Below are 17160 nucleotides of genomic sequence, written 5' to 3' on the forward strand. Positions count from 1 at the left end.
GTCATTAAAAAACAAGTCTTTCAACCAACACCTGTAAATGACGCAATTAATACCAAAGAGCACCAGAGGTCTTTACAATACGGTGAAGTCAACATCTCAAAGCATTTTTTTACAGTAAGTTTAGAGCTGAAAAGATGACAGAATTGCACTGAAAAGAAGCATTTATGTTTACCAATTCCTCCTGTCCTACTTCAGATTTTTCAACCTAACACCAAAATATCTCTGAGAGACATTCTAATTTTAAATAACAGTTTTAGATAAACCGCTTTTTCAAGTCCCAGTTTAGCCAGTTAAATAGTAGGATTCTAGCCAAGCTGGGATGTCGTCTTTTCTTCACTGAGTTTTGTTCTCTCTTTGCAGCAACATTCAGCAATGGAGAGCCCAGAGGTTGTGGTTTTGATGGACTCAACTAAACCCAGACATTTCTTTTTGGAAGAAGTGGGTGCACTAAAAAATAAATTTCAACTGAACTTTGATGTAACATCAAAACATTTATTCTATGAATGTTATCAGCAACCTGGCATTGGATTTTTATTGCCAACTGAGTTGTTGACTATCAATCAAGATGCACTGTCATAATAATAAATAATTTTATAAATAAGCATCTATCGAAACGCAAAAGATAACCTACCAACAAAATATAAAAGTAGAAAAACAACAAGGTAAAAAGTAATTTTTGAAGAAGGGATGCATATATGCAACATGGAAGGAGGAATATAGGTTTCTGACGTAGAATCATTTTTTCTTAATCAGTTTTGCTTAGTGAAAATTGTGAAAACAGCACAGCGTGCACTACTGATGGGATGGGAAATGCAAACAAAAACACATTTTTTTTATCAAGTAAATGACATTTTATTTTATGAGTGGACAACAAGTTAGAACACAGAAGTGAAATTTCTCAGATATCTGCCAGCTTTACCCAGTCAGAGAAGTCACATGGTTCCCTGTTGGGCCCTGGGCTAAAAAAGAAAATCAATAAGGAATTTCCTCTAAAAGATTATTCTATATTATTTATATAGCATGTTTCTGTATGGACCCGTCTTCATTCAAATAACAATGTTTTTCCTCTGGTGTTATAATCGTAGATGGATAGCTGCAGTTAGATTTGTTAGTTAACTAGATACATTTTCTTTTTCTTTTAAATGTATAATTTTTTCCCTCACTGAAACTCTGCTTAGCTTTAGGACATAATGAAATGATCTCTTGGGATATATTTTGCATTGTACTACTTTGTTAGTGATAAGTGGTGTTTTTTGTCTGTGGGTGGATTTTCTTCAGCATAAATATGTCAGGATCTTGGGTTGCTTGAGTTTGTTTTGAGTTTAGTTATTATTTATGTTCCACAGTTCTTTCTATTTTTTTCTTCTCATTGTTTCTACTTTTCCTTCAGTTTCTTAGTTATTCTAGTTATATTTATTTCATGTGTCTAGTCTTTTCGTAGTTACTCTAGTTTTATTATGTTCCTTTGTTTAGTTATTTTATTAGATTAATGTCCTAGTCCTCAGGATGCTCTCCCTTGCCCCTGTGTTACTTCATCTTTCTCTCTCTCTGTCTCTCTCTGTCTCTCTCTCTCATCCTGTCTTCTGCTCTTTCTCCACACCTGCAACACTGTAGCTCATCAGCCCAGCTCTTTTGTATCTCCCAGTACTTAAGCACCTCATTCTCAGTCACTCCTTGCTGGTTCCTCCCGTTGCACAGTTATCTCCCCAACCATTCCCTTTTGTCATTTTTGGATTCTTGTGTTGCTCAGCTCTGGCTCCCTGTGTTCCCCGTGTTCTCCGTGGTTTTTGGTTGTAAGTTGTTGTTCTTAATTGGTTCATTAAAACTATAAAATCTACTCTGTAGCTCTGCCTGCTGCATTTGGGTCCAGCAACAAATTACATAACTTGACAAAATATTACTAGAGTCAATAGTCAAATTCTGCAATTGTCATTAAACTTCTTATACACTTAAGTTATAACTTTATAATTTAACTGTATAAAAAATGGTGTTTATACAGTTAAATTTGACTGTGATCTGGAATATTCAACTTTGTAATATTGCCTATTCGAGTCCATTTTGCCAGCTCAGATAAACTAGTTACTTGGTCTTCAATAAATATAATTATGATTAGAAACTGGTAGATTTAAGCTGTAATAAGTTGCCATAGAATAACATTTTCAAACATTTGAAAAAAAGGAGAATAAGTGTTTTGAGAGTTTTAAGATTCAGCTTACAAGAGCAATGAGGGATGTAATAGTGCTTTGGCTGCAACCATGTGGACGGTTAACTCGCTGAGATGCTGGTGGAAGCAGAAATTTGGGGTTTGCTCATGCATGTTGAAATTAAGTATTATTTCATGCCAGTTTCGACTAAATGCAGACTTTTTTTTTCTCAATGTTTTAGTTTCATGGGTAACTTCTTAACCCCCTAAATACTCGTGAAACTATGAATACAAAACAAATCTGATGCTGTTGTTTGTTTTGGGTGAACTTTGGTGGTGTATTGAGCTCCTCATAATTTCAAAGCCCTGAGTCCCACGTGTCATGAACCTGGGTGGGCATCTAGGCCCATGGTTCGGCTAATCAGGTGGTTTGTTGAAATTCTGAAAAAAGGGGCCTACTGATGGAGCAAAGGGGCCCAAATAGGAAGCTGGTGGGGGTGGGGGCAGATTAGAAGCTGTAGGGAAGGGGCACACATGGGGTCAGTGTTTGCCCAGCTGTCATCTGGGCAGCTGAATGGAAAGTTTGTGTATAGAGATGGTTTAGAAGGTGGAGATGGTTCAAAGCTTGTTAGCTGTTCCTTGGTATCCTTAAAGCTGCAACAGCTGAAAAAATATACAAATCTGTACTTTCACAATTGGTTGTGTTTCTTCATTAGCTATAAAATTCTTTCGCTTCTTATAAACCAACATGGTAAACTTCAACCACAAAACCAAAGGTGCGCCTGGATGAGGCCAGTTGGTGATAACCCTCTGCAGGTGCAAAAATTACTAATGTGACCTTTAACAACATTTATTTACTGTTGTTTGTGTTCACATTGAGGGAAAGCCAGAGTTGGATCAGTAAGACATCTGCTGGCTGTTACCCTAATCATTACATATTTATTTTGCATATTTATTTTGCATTTGCATTCTGCTCTCAGCTTTACTTACAGCTTTCTGCAAGCCTAATATTCAAGCTCATGTGTACTTCAACTCATCGTGTGTAAAATAAAAAAAACTCTGTTGTTGGAAATAAGTCAAGACATATGACAGAAGTGAATTAAAAATAAAGTCAGAGGTATTTCAGTCCAGATTATGGGTAAAATCACCATAGAAAAGGTTTGAAAAGGTGCAACATTTCAAACATTTTCACCAGAAGGGCTTTCCTTGCTGCATGAAGAACCAGCTTTTCAGACACTTCTGGGACTAAGCATAATAACCATGAACATTCATTTTTTTATGGTTACATTTAAAATGTGATCAATAACAGTTCGGCACAAGCGGACACTATATGACTGCAACTCACCGCATGGTGCAAACAGATTCTAGGAGGAGAGCAACTGATCACTCTTTTTTTGTTTGAAGTTAACAGAGTTTGTCATAAAGTTTTGTCGCATCGTTGTTTTCTGCTGCTGCTGTGATCAATAATTCAAGTTATTCATTTAAAAAATTTTATTGGGATCAAAGTGTACACGGTCCATTAATGCGCATTCAAACATTATTGTACCTAGCTAGATCACAAATGCATGAATTACATAAGATATTTCAGATTCATTGGATACGACTTTACTCAATAACGATTCAGTTGTAAAATACTGAACATGTTTCTATGTTACTGTTTAAGTCTTTCTGTGAATGTTCTGCAGGTGAAGGATTTCCTCTGTACCTTTTCATGAGAAGCATGCCATCTGTCTGAAAGCTTTGAGGAAAATGCAGACTGTAGATCATAGCAAATTTTATTGAACACAGGCACAATATTTCTAACTTCACACAGAAAAAACACGCTACACATCAAATTTACTGCATTTTTTTAACTCAAAATTCAGAGCTGGTATTTGTAAAATTTGCTAGTTAATATTTGAGTATCTCATTTGAATTGTCTAATCATTGCAACACCTTGAAGTTGTAGTTCTTTTTCAAACATACTTTCCTTGACCTGTCTGTAGAAGCCTGTTATTGTTTGACTTGTAGCCTAATAAGTGGTTTGTTGAATTATATTTTTTTTCTCCCAAAAATCATATCCAGCCACTGTTATGCTGCCAAACCCAGCCTCCATTAGTCACCTGGCCTCCTTCCCAGAAGAGTCCCAGGAGACGTCACATTCACTTTCTCATTTGCTTCACCCAATCCTGCAAAACAAGCACCCACCATTTAAGATCTTCTTTCTCAGTGCAGCCACTTCTACATTTATGAGATTTGTTATTGTAGAAATTCAGGCTCTAAGGTAGACGTGGATTAAAGAACAGTTGAATTATTCAGATACCAGCTTTAGGATTTTTCATTTTTAGGTCTGTTTGATTATTATTTTTTTCCCTCTCAGGGTGGAACATCGGCACTAATAACTCTGTTTAATCCTCTTCTCGTTAGCCCCAGCAGAACACACAGTCAAGGATATTTTATGCATACAATGCCTTTGAGTGAAGCTTTAGGACAACAAACAACCAAACAAAAGGACATAAAGCTGCTGAGTTTGTTTTATTGACAACAGGAACACATAAACATGAGGACTGGCCCGAGGGCCCACTTTAATCCTGTGGTTCACTAAGATTGGATCATGTGGAATGATTGCTCTCATGTTGCATCATCACCCGCAGGATGAAGGATATTCGCCCTAATGGATGTACCAACCCCTGTACCAAAACACAAAGCCCATTTCTAAGCTTCATGTGTTCAAGACTCGGGCTAATGTGGAGAGAGATGAGTGGGTGATCACAGAAAGGGGAGAGGCAGGTGGGGGGGGGGGGACCCTGCTGCTGGTTTGTCTAATCAAATCAATGAGCCTGTGTGGGGGAAAGGTGAAGGTCACGGTGGATACGGCTGCCGGTACCCCAGGTCCTGGTCCTCCATCATCAGGCTTCTCTGGTCAGCGACCTTCTTTACCATTGACAGCTTAGTCAATTACTATTACTCTTAACTGGACATGAAGTGGGTGGAGCCTGCTGGGTTGCTAATCACACAATCAATTAGCGACTATAAAATACCTGTGAGCTCACCAGACGGACATTTTTTGTATAAAGAGTTGAAAAGTAACTAGATGACAGTATAAATCTGGCAGACCAAGACTTCAACTATGACATATGTATTGGTTCGGACACAGATTTGGCCTTTCCTCAAAACCGGCCAAGTTTAAAATTGCATATGTTTTGAGACACATCTTTTTTGGCCCAATTATACAGGGAGTCAGAGCAGATCACGGGCCTTTGTGCTGTTATTGCAGCCATTACAGGGAATGGCCTTTCCCTTTGTTGTCTCAGCCTATGGGCATGATGCTGTTGGTCTGCGTTCTTAGTAATGTGTGGATGACGAAACACAAAGACACACACAAAGTGGTGCACAAACACAGGGACACACAATGTAGTCACACCAAGCTCGTCTCGTTGTAGGAAAGAGAAGCATTGCCCCCTAAGGGTCAGAAGTAGTCACTGCATGTTCCTAATTATTACTTTTGCTTTTGTTTTTAAATCTATGAAAGAGCTTAACAAATAATCAAGTACGCGATATAAAACAAGGACAATAAATTTGTTTCATATTTGTATCTAAATTTTGCCATTCTGTAATAGCAAATCTGTATCTGTATCCATCTAAAATAACTTTGACAACATAAATAGGGTATTTGTCTCTGCATGAAGCTCCTTCAGCTCTTTCTGACACTCTGTCTTCAGTACGTCATGACAAAGATGGTCTTCCTTACTTTTACTCCCACAAAGAAGTTTTTGCAACAATGGCATCTTTCTTCTCCATAGGACATGCAGGTCACTGAGGTAAAAATAAAAATCCCAGTACCAATGTCTTTCCACCTTTATTTAAACAAAAGGGAGAATGTTTAAGTGTCTGAAATAAACCTAGTGGGACGGTTAAATTCAAATAAATGAATGTATTTCTGCTTTATCAAGCTAACACCGATTAGTGATAGAAAAGGGAATTCTCAGTTGATCCACATCTTTAGGTGTTGCGAGGAGAAAATCTGTAGTTTTACCTCCAACATTGATTCCTGCTCGATTTGGCCTCTTACTCTGTGTCCTGCAATGCAAAAAAATCCACACAGTCAGGATGCGTAATCCTCTGAGACGTGTGCACATGTCCATGTGTTGAATTTGTGTGTGTGTTAAACTACAGGATGGGAGCATCCAGGTTGTGCAGGCTGATTGACTATCTGGTGGGGTGTTGCTGATGAGACAGCAGTTTCCTTCTTAGGTCAATACAAACAGATCTGAATCTCACTACCGAGAAGGACACCACACATTCCCACATTACTCCCTCAACATCCATCTACTGGTGCTGTGTCCAGTCAACCAAACAGCAATAAGGGCTTTAGAGAGACGAATACTTACTACTAAGAATTTTGCTATGTTTTTGTCTAAACATCTAATATTCCTCCCGCATGCTCTGCTGCTGCTGGTAGCTTGTAGCGTCTCAGGGACTAGAGGAGGATCAGTCTGGACATACGTATCCAGAAAGCTTCCAATCAATGTCTGGAAATGTTGAGCTACAGTATCTTTCTAAATTCACTCACTTGGATAAGTTCAGAGGAGAAGAATAGATGTTAAATTAAAGGTGTGCTTATATATATAACTGTATATTTTGTAACTATAGCTTTTTTCATCTTGATTTACCAAAAACTAAAGGCGCTTTAAGAAATTCCTCAAGATCTGCACAGGAGTACATCTGACTGGTTGAGCTTTTCACACAGCTGAATGAAGGAAGCCTTTAAACTTCCAGGATTCATTTTTAATTTAAGGGGTTAAGTAGAGTCAGGCAAGCAGAGGGAAATGCAGCAATTTAAATCAAGCTTTGCTGCATAAAGAATGATTTAATATTTAAAGCTTTACTATTAAAATGAGGAAGGAGGGAAAAGGGAAAACAGCAATCCACATAGCAACTCTGATTTATGTAAATACTGGAGGTGGAAGTGCCATTGTTCGTTCCTCTCTTGTTGCTTGTATAGAAAGATTTGCTATAACTAACTGAAAATACTAAATTAGTTGACTAAAGTTATCTAAAGACAATGTGTGTCTCTCCAGTTATATTGACTCGTAGACTAAAATAATAATATTCTGAAGAGACAAAGTTTGCAACCTGGAGACTTAATTCAATGGAAAATATCTACTACAGATTAATGATAATTTTGTATGTATTTTATTGAGCAGCCTCCTTATTATACATCTGATTTTGCCAAAGTTTGATGGGATGGGTTCTTTTAAATGTGTTTGCGTATAAAATAATATTTGTCATGAGAGCAATAAAAGATGTTTAACTTAAAACTAAATTATTTTGTAAACAACTACTTATGAGTTTGTATTATTGTAGGTAATATTATTAATGAATACGAGAAGAATTTAAATGTTTGGCAGCTACTTTATTCTATTCACTTAACTTTTACATCTCTTGAAAATTCACCATTCAACCAAGATGCAAGATGCTACTCACATTTAGCTCAGAATAGAGTCTTTGGGTTCAATTTGGTTACAAAAAAAGAAACAAAAAGAGTTTCGAATGTAATCTGGGGAGCAAATTTGTTTTTCGTGACAGTGTAAATGCAAACACAATTTAGTGGTCCACCGCATAATTGGAATTCCCAGGATAAAGAGCTGCAGCATGAATTTTTAATGCGCCAAGTTCAACAATATTTAGTATTCACACAGAGTCATGAGGGACAGAGAACATTCAGAGAAGAAAACTTTGAACTGAAGCAAGAAAAACAAGGTTTTATCTCACCAAAAGCCTGGATGCAAGGTTGTTATGTATGGTGTTAATTACATGAAAACACTCTGGCTTCTTAGTGTGTATATATTGAGACGCCTTGCGATGACGTGTTGCGAATTGACTCTATATACATGAATTGAATTGAACTAAATCGAATCTAAACACTTGAAAATTAGAAGTCAAGACCCTGTTTCACATAACAAAAATAACATGGTTAGTATGTGCGCTGTGTCATCATTACTTAAGTAATCTGAGTAAAAGCAATTTTGGTATGCAAATGTGAATTTGATGGTCATATATGTCCATGCCTTTTGGAGATGGACTCAAGTAAGATAATTATGTTTTAACGTAAAAAAGGAAGAAACTAGAAATGATCCGTTTTGGGTTTTCCATGTTTGCTTTCTCCATTCCTGATTTGTAATCCCATCCATGCTTTGGATTCCTTAGAATTGGTGATGGAAAGGTCAGAAATAGTGTCACAAGTACAAGGAACTCTTTAAAGTGCTCATTACCTGGCCTCTCTTTGTGTTCTGACCTTTCATTTCCTCTGTTGGTGCTGGAACAGTCAGCTACCATTAACAAGCAGATGAATGCAAAATCAACGCCGTGCACAAACGCAATTAAACATGCAGCAGATGTGTATGGACTGTAAGAGAAGGCTGATTGGTGAATTAAAAAAAACAAGTGAAGTGAGTTTCACTCATCAGCATATGAATGTGTTTAGCAGTGTTAAGAAAAGCAGTTACTTTTCTCCTAAATCAGTTAAGGTCCTCCACCTTTATTCAATTATCGTAACTATCTCCCACAATTTACATACTGTACACTGGCGCACAAAGACAGTTCTTGAATAATTCATTGTGCATCACACTGGCAGCACTTTTCATATGGAGATGGGAGAAAGGGAAGTTGGAATTCAAGGCCGGCTAGTTTTAATTGTTTATTCTCGGCGACTATGCAGATTTTTTTTCTGCAACAAAGAACAAAGAGGAGCAGGTTCAACGGCCACAGTCTAATTCCTAAAACGACTGTATCTTCCTGCTAAAGGCAAATCCATAAAAGAAAAATGAGAAAGCGAGGGCAAACTCTGCTATAGATTTATAATTTTTCATTCCTTGTCACAAAACAGAGCATTAATCTGTCTCAAGAGGAGCACACGTCTGACCCTGACATCATTAACTTCCCTTTCCTCTTTCATGTCCTTCCTGCTTCTGCTGCATTTCTATTCCATGCAGTCCAAAGAAATTATGAAATGCACAGTCAATTTTGATGATGAAAGGAGGTTTTAACATACAGATGCAACACTCACATTCATCAAAAGCTGGGCTTTTTTTCCCCCTCACTGATTTTGATCGCATTTTACCTCCTCAATCCTGAGCATGGAGGAACACAACATGTCACAGTTCAGCCGCTCATATTCAATATGAAAAATATGCCGATGTGTGTGATTCGAAATTTGCATTTCAATAAATGGGCCACTGTTAGTTTCAGAAGAGATAATGCCTCTGAAGAACACGGTAATAACACAGATTTTTTTCTCTCTATCTCTCTTTTCCTGGTTATGAATCGATAGCACAAATCCTGCTGCTATAGTGACACACCAAGAAATAATCTCCATCTGCTCAGTATGTATGAGTATTTTCATAATACAGAGTCATCAGTTAGTCAGTAACACTTCATGGTCAATTACAGCATGATAATAATGTTTGAAGAATCAGAGAAATGTGTGCCCACTTCTTTGTGATCCTCGCCGCTCTTTTATAAGGCCTCTTCTCTGACTTGAACAAAAATATCACAGTTTCATGGAGCTGCATGATTAAAGAAAGTAATAATTAGTACATTTGTTCAAACTGATTTGAACAAAGTACTACAGGTGTAATCATAACAAGTATGACCTTTTTCTACGTTACTAATTAGGTCGAGAGAATAAAGGAGCATTTGTTACCAGACTTTCTTTCTTTAACTGTTGGGTGTAATACCAAAATGCAAGTAGGCCATTGTATTTAAAGAAAATAAATGAGCTTTTCAACAGATTCATTCAAACTGCATGGTTAAACTATTATAAAATACCACCTTTTAGACAGCACAAAAAATCCCTCCTTTAGGTAAACTTTACTTTTAGCAGGTCACTCCAAATCACCTGCGACCTTGCTAGGTTAGTTCCTGAGGTTTAAGTTTGACAGCACGAAGTGTGAAAGTTAGGTAGAGCCGCTTAATGTTCTTCGCCTGAATTGCTGGGAAATAAATGAATCAAAAGTAGAAAATCTCATGTCACTTATTGTTTTTTAGATATTTTTTTACTTTTTCTTAATTTTCTTCATTTACTTTTAATGTATTGTGATATTTTAAAAAACAAACCACAGAAAATTTCTATATGTAACTTCTTTTCATATTCTCAGTTTATAAAATTAATTGTGAAGTCCTTACCCAAATGTGGTCCGTCTCAGCAGTGCCAGTAATTTCCATGTGGTAACAAATTACACAGAAATAATAGATACAATCCAGCTCATGTTCAAAGCCAGAATCCCTACCAAACATCCCACATACTGGACTGTGATCTGGGTTGACGCCATTTATCAAATACCATCATAGAATCATCGTCTCATGACGTTTTACCCTACTCACGTAAGACCTCAAAAATATCACTAATCAAAGTTGATTTGCAGTCTTTTTCTCCACAAAATCAAAATATGTGATGTATTACCTGTTGAAACTCACTCTTTCTTACATTAAATAGCCTTCACCGTTTGTAGGAAATCATTATGGCTACAGATTTGTTCAAGACTTATCTTATACGTCCCAAATGTAATAAAGGAGGATCTTACACTCCCCAGGCCCTGGCAATTGGAAATCAACCATGATTAATTGATCGGTTTGGTCCTGGGGATTTAACCTTGTCATAAAATCAATTGGCCCTGACCAGAACGTGGCAAAAAATCGACCAACTAGTTCTGGACCCTCATCCATTGGGCTGTGCTGAAAATCAATTAGAAAAATTAAAAGGTATCAAAGCAAAGGTATTTATTAATCATGTTCTTAATTTCCATAGCAGTCTATAACTACAGGGCAGACACGATGTGATGATGAGCCAATTTAACAGCTTAAAATGATTTTTTTTTCTCCAGTCTTCTTTCTGAAAGGTTCTGAAAGGTGAATTAATGGACAACTGAGCTAATTAATGTGAGAGACAACAAACTAAAAACTCATAGAAGTGAACCAGATATTTTATGCTGAATAAAAAAAATAAAAATAAACTTTTTGCCCTGCGACAGACTGGCGACCTGTCCAGGGTGACCCCGCCTCTCACCCAGTACGCTAGCTGGAGATGGGCACCAGCACCCCTCCCGACCCCAATAAGGGACAAGGGTGTAAGAAAATGGATGGAAAAAACTTTTTTCTCTCAGATGTTTCAGGTGAATCTGTATAAGCCAAGACATCACCATCTGTACTGTCTTTGTTAGAAGGAACAAAATTCTTACTGGATACTGAATTTGAAATTATAAAAAAAATCTAAAAATATATATATATATTTCCCAATATTCTTGTATTTAACATGTACAAATACTTCTGGTAAAACTGTCGTAAAATAAGACAGGTTTTGCCTGAAATAATGTCAATGAGTACAAACTGCACGTCTTTTAAACAAATATATATATATATATATAAAATACCTTATTTTATATACATAAGGTATATAAAATACCTTGTCCAAACTATACCGTGGAAAACATAAAGCACTTTGCAGTATTAAATAAAATTGTTGCCTCAATACTTTGAGCATTTAAGTGTATCTTGACATGCAGCTAATCAATCACTGACTGTGTATCATTTCTGGTGAGAAAAAATTCAAATTACAGCAACCAGAAAACATCAACAGACTCCCTGCTGCTCCATTTACAGCTGACACCCAATTAAATAAAAAAGAAGAATTGCCTCTGTTGACATCCATGGCTGGCAGTCAAAATACCTTTCTCAGAGAAAGGTGAGGTTGACAGGGAAAATACAAACAGTGGACAGCTTGTTTATGCAAAACAAGACAAGACAGTTTAAATTCTAGCACATTTTTATACAGCTCGTTAGTTATAGTTTTATTTTCTGCATGTCCTTCTTCCCGTCGACTTACTGAGTAAATGTCACTAATGTAAAAAAACAAAAACAAAAAAAACCCTAAACATTTTGAGTGAATTAAATATCACAATCTTGATATGATTTTCACTCGCATGTGTGGCCACTTACCAGAAAAAAATAAAATAGTGAGCATTTTTACTACAAAGATTGCTATGCAGGAAACATGAGTGAGCTTCACTGGGAAAAATAATCATTTACAGAGTACCAATATAACCATTTTTGTCACTGGATTAAGAAACAATTATTACTTTTTTTTAATGCACAGAACAACCCAAACATGAGGGAAGAGCATCAAGACAACAAATGAGACACAACAAAGTTTCTCAGGTAAGAGAGCATTCTTTTAATGTGCTTTTTTTTTTTTTTACTTTTTATGGCCTTTTTCACAAAATATTTCCACCATAAACTTACAAAGACAAGCCACATCTGAGCTCCCTCCGGCCATTCACATAAATAACAAGCGAAGGACAGCCATACTCCGCACAGCTGCAGGTTTTTATAAATATACCTGGCGGTGCAGGACGACAGGAGGTGTTGTTGGCATTCAGTACTTCACATTAAATCTGCATGGGAAATTTACCTTGTGTCATTCTTTTTAAAAATAATCATAAAACAAACTCAGCGTGGCAATCAAATTGTTGGCCCAGCAAATGTTTTAAATTTAAGCTATCTCACTAACTTTGGAGTTGTGTTTATGGTTGAAGTCCAAACGCTGACCTGTCACTATATATAACTCTCTACATTGTTTTGTCTCTGTGTCTGAGCTAAATGAAAGAAGTACATGTAAATGCAGATTCTGTCTTCATGTTAAGCACCTGTTTTCAACATTTTTTCCTGATTTCCTCCACCTACTCACAGAATAAAATGGCGCATTCATCCTTTGAGCTCATACTCGAGCTGCAGAGGTAGCTGTCCCTGCTTTAGTCTCGGGTCTCCATTGTGCTGATGCCTGAGTTGAGCTGCATTCCCTGCTGCTTTGTGGTCACTTTTGAGCTTCCAACCTTTTTGCATATTCTCAGTATGAGTCAAGAGCTATAACATAACTGTAACAGAAAAGTTATAACATGTTGAGATATGTGTTTTAACAGTACATCAATACAGAATATTAATAAAACGAATGCCCTTACATTCATTGTGGTTTGAGTCTTTAGCTAAAGGCAACAATGTAAATCTACCTCAGTGATGAAACAATATTATTTCTGTCTAAAAAATGGTTGAAAATGTGAAAGCGTGTGTCATTTTCTCCCTCTTCACAAATACAGAGTACTGTGATCTGGTCATTATGTGTTTGTTGTTGTAATTGGACACAATGTGCATAAATTCAGATGGAATTTTCTCTGACATATTGTTGGTATCTGTTTTAATAGAAAAAAAAACTTAGAGAAGGGGATTGGCTGCAATGAGAAGGTGAATGTGAGCAAGAGGAGGAGATAAAAAGAGCAGAGGAAGAGGTTAAAGGTGAGACAATGAGGGAGAATGAGATGTTTTGTTTGATTGAGGATGATGGCTGTGCTGCATTCAGGTCAGAGTTCTGGCTTCTGAGCACTTAATGAGTAGTCGGCTGAATCGCCAACACAAGGGCAGCATACAAAGAGCTTCAACGGTAATCTCCAACATAATAGACTTCTCCGTCGTCCAGAGCTAGATCAATGCATGGATTGAGTGGGCAAGGACAGAGACATTTTCCTTTCCCTCCTGCTGGAGATGAAGGCCACTTGCAACTTAACCACATTCTGTGTCAAAACCACCAAGTGGCAGAATAGTCCAAGGTTTTTGATCCGCACCCAGGATATTACTGTCACTCTGTAATTTCTACTTCCTTTTCCATTCTCACTGCTGTCTCTGTCACAGAGCGATGACAGATAGAAGGAGTGTGAAAAAGTGTGACCTACTCTCTTATGAGTATATTATCTTACACAGTAAGGGAGGAGCGAACATAGAGAGGTGTTCACCGGGATTCCCTTACACTACACAGTGGGGACTTTGTCAAAGCGCTAAAGAGGGCCAGAACAGATGCAGGTCCAAAAAAAATAATAAAAAATGCAGGTCAAGAGTGTCAGACACCAAACAGAGCACTGTATTCACTGTGCAAAGACAGTTCCACAATGCTAGAGAGGAAAGAGAAGTGTACCAGCAACTGACCCAGTGTTATGGAAATGCATGATTAAAAGGCTGAATTGTCGTTTTTGTTTCACCAGTGGTGGACTTTTTGGGAGCAAAGCGGATCTCTCCTCGCATATATGTGTGAGCGTTGAGTGTTGCAGCGTGCATATCTGGCAGGACATTGTGTGTCTGTGAATGTGCCCTGACTGTTGTTTGCTCCCTACCAGTGTGCCACCAATTGTCAGACTCTTTCAAATCGGCAACAAAAGCCCTTTTCCCAAATGTTCCCTCATCACAGATACGCTGCTCTTTTCTTGAATGAAGCTAAGCTAGCACTACACAGACAAAGCGCGGATAAATGGGGCAACACAAAAAAGGATTTATCAACTCATGTACACACAGAAGTATCTCAAGAGGTGTGAAGAAAGTGAGATCTGCAGAGCGGAAGGAAGGGGGTGCATGGGAAGAAAGACTCCCACTGTAGTGGGGAAATGTTCCCATAGCTGCAGTCGTGGTTCTTCCCACCACAGCTCTTATTATGATCTGGTAGGGAGTTCTGGCCACGACCCGTGTGGTCGCTGCTACAGTCTGACCCAGTCCAGATGGCCTCTTCTCTGCTTCACCCCTCTACTGGGACAGTGACAGAAGAGCAGCATCGCTAACGGTCCGCAGGACGGCTAGAAAGACAGAGAAGACGTGTTTTAAAACCAGGAAAAACGTAAAGATTAATCAGGAAATGCATCAACACTTAAAATAATGCCATTCAGTGAATCCTTAAAACTTACCAAATGTAAAACAACCAAACCAAACCAGAAAGTTGTTGCATGTTCACTTGCGCAACTCCACAATTCGCTTCCAGATATCTTGACTTATTTCTCCAAAGACGATATACTTAAATTGTTCAAAATGTGAAAACATTTCGGAGAACTAACACAACAATCCCGTCTAAGGAGATTTGTGGCACAGATTTTCAGATAAGTGCTGACAAGCTGCCAGGAAATCCTGTTCAATTCAACTGTTGTTTCCAGTCGGCTATCGTAGTAATTACAGTCGATGGCAGCGCACTTGAAACCTTTGTTTTTAACAGTCAGCAATGAAGGATGCACCAATCAATACTTGTACAAGAGCAATTTGTCAGACACAATCTGAAAACAATGTGAAGGAGATTGGTTGCAATGATAAACTGAGGGAGAAATCTACAAGTTTTCATTAGCTCTGCCGAGCTTTGCTTTGAGCTCAGCTCATTGTTTAGCAGCAAATGCTAAGCAAAGTATTTCCCGGAGCGCACGGAAATAAATCGAATAATGCATCGTATCACCTGTCTTAAAATCTAATTTCATAGATTTTCTGACATCACCATTTAAAATAACTAATAGTATTTCTGGCTTCACAAAGAGAAACGCTGCATATAGACTCACTGATGCTCTCTGTGTTATTGTGTTATTGAGAATGAAACCAAAGACAATTAGGAATAACAAATCTGCAACATACGCCCTTATTAGGTGATTGGGAGAAGCAGGAGGCCTTCAGTGTCTCAGGAGGTTGGAGAATTGCCTATTAACTGCTGACTGTCTTGATCATTACTATTACTTATGGTATGTAAGGGTTCTATGCTACAGCAACTGTTTAATTAGATCCATTACTCAGGTTTACACCTGGGGGAACATACAAAGAAGAACAGAAAATCATGCCCATGCTTATGTGGATGTACACAGGGATAGGCTTTCATGTGTATTTACACATAAAAGTGAAATTTTCAGTCGTTTCTTGTTTCTTCTGCTTTATTGCAGTAGTTTTAAAGAAGAGAGACGGCAGAGCTTAGAAAGCCTTTAAAGGCCATCTATTTTAATTTAAATCTGGTCTGGTGGAGGAACTGAACAGCTGGCTGGTGGTACGCGTGCTGCTGACATCAACCTTTTCTTTTATGCAAAACCTCTTGTGTATGTGAGATCTGCTGGGAAATTATTATCTACAGCTTGGATATTTTATTTTCTTTTATGGCGCTGATTTGACTTCTGGCATGTTTTTAAAGAAAATACTTGCAGTGTAGGGACACCTACTGGATGATGAGTGTAGTGAGAGTTTAAAGAACAAGTCAACATTTTTGACTGGGACACAAATATCAGTACCTCCATCACAATTGAGGGAGATGTACACGTGTCTTAATCGTGACTGACGTTCTTAAAAATGTCTTGCTTCTGTTTGTCCCTTCACTGCGTTTAGATATGAGAACAAGTTGTTACTTGGCATGTTCTAACCCTTAGAAGAGTTTATCCACATCCAGACAAGATACTCCCTCTTCCTGGAAAATACATGAGTTAGAGCTGATTTGTTGGAAGAAGAGGAGGATTTCATCCGTCCTCTTTCTTAGCTTTTTTTTTTTACAAGTGAGGCTGTATTGATTCAATGTAATGGTGTTTTTCTTTGGAGGTTGTGAAAGTAGACAGAAGAATAGAAGATTAAAGCACACTTGCCCCTCTTTCACTGCCATTATTTTCCCAGTCAGATTGATAGACTGCAGTGATTTCACCAAGCTATCTCTGTGCTGCAATCAATTTGGATAATCATTTTCAGTCATGTCTGAAATATGGAGTCAATTTTAAGCAATAAACTCTGCAAAAGAAACATTTGTGTCATTCTTTTTTTAAAACAATTGCAATTTGACTTAAGAAACAGTACTTTCACAAATGAAGCTACTGAGAACTACGTCAGAATAAATAAAAACTTTCTGTTTGACCTGCTCATTGAAACTTTGAAGTCCTTTCTGAATTTAGGTGAAAATGCAACTTTTGTCAGACAAAAACTTAGTTTTCCACTTTGAGATTTTCCTATTACTGTCCTCGTTAGAAGAGCAACAAGTTTAGAATTTTCTATGCAAAATGACTCAACCTCAAAGTCATTTTTCTTTCCACTTAACACTTTTTCATCCTTGTTTCTGATGTGCTAAGTCTAAAACTTGGCCTCCACTAGAGTGCAGCAGTGTCTTTGTAGACCATTATGAAAACTGACGTTTAAGTCTTAGTTTTTGTTAAAGCAGCTGATAAAAT

The 17160-nt window shown here is 37.6% G+C and overlaps 1 long non-coding RNA gene across 1 annotated transcript; it reads left to right on the forward strand.

Moving 5' to 3' along the window:
- Positions 1-359: 359 nt before the first annotated feature.
- On the forward strand, positions 360-12337 carry LOC103462411 (uncharacterized). Its single transcript, XR_533343.1, has 2 exons — positions 360-438; positions 12276-12337. It is a non-coding gene; the product is annotated as an uncharacterized LOC103462411 (long non-coding RNA).
- The last annotated feature ends 4823 nt before the right edge of the window (positions 12338-17160 follow it).

Source organism: Poecilia reticulata, linkage group LG3 (genome assembly GCF_000633615.1).
Source record: "Poecilia reticulata strain Guanapo linkage group LG3, Guppy_female_1.0+MT, whole genome shotgun sequence".
NCBI lineage: Eukaryota > Metazoa > Chordata > Actinopteri > Cyprinodontiformes > Poeciliidae > Poecilia > Poecilia reticulata.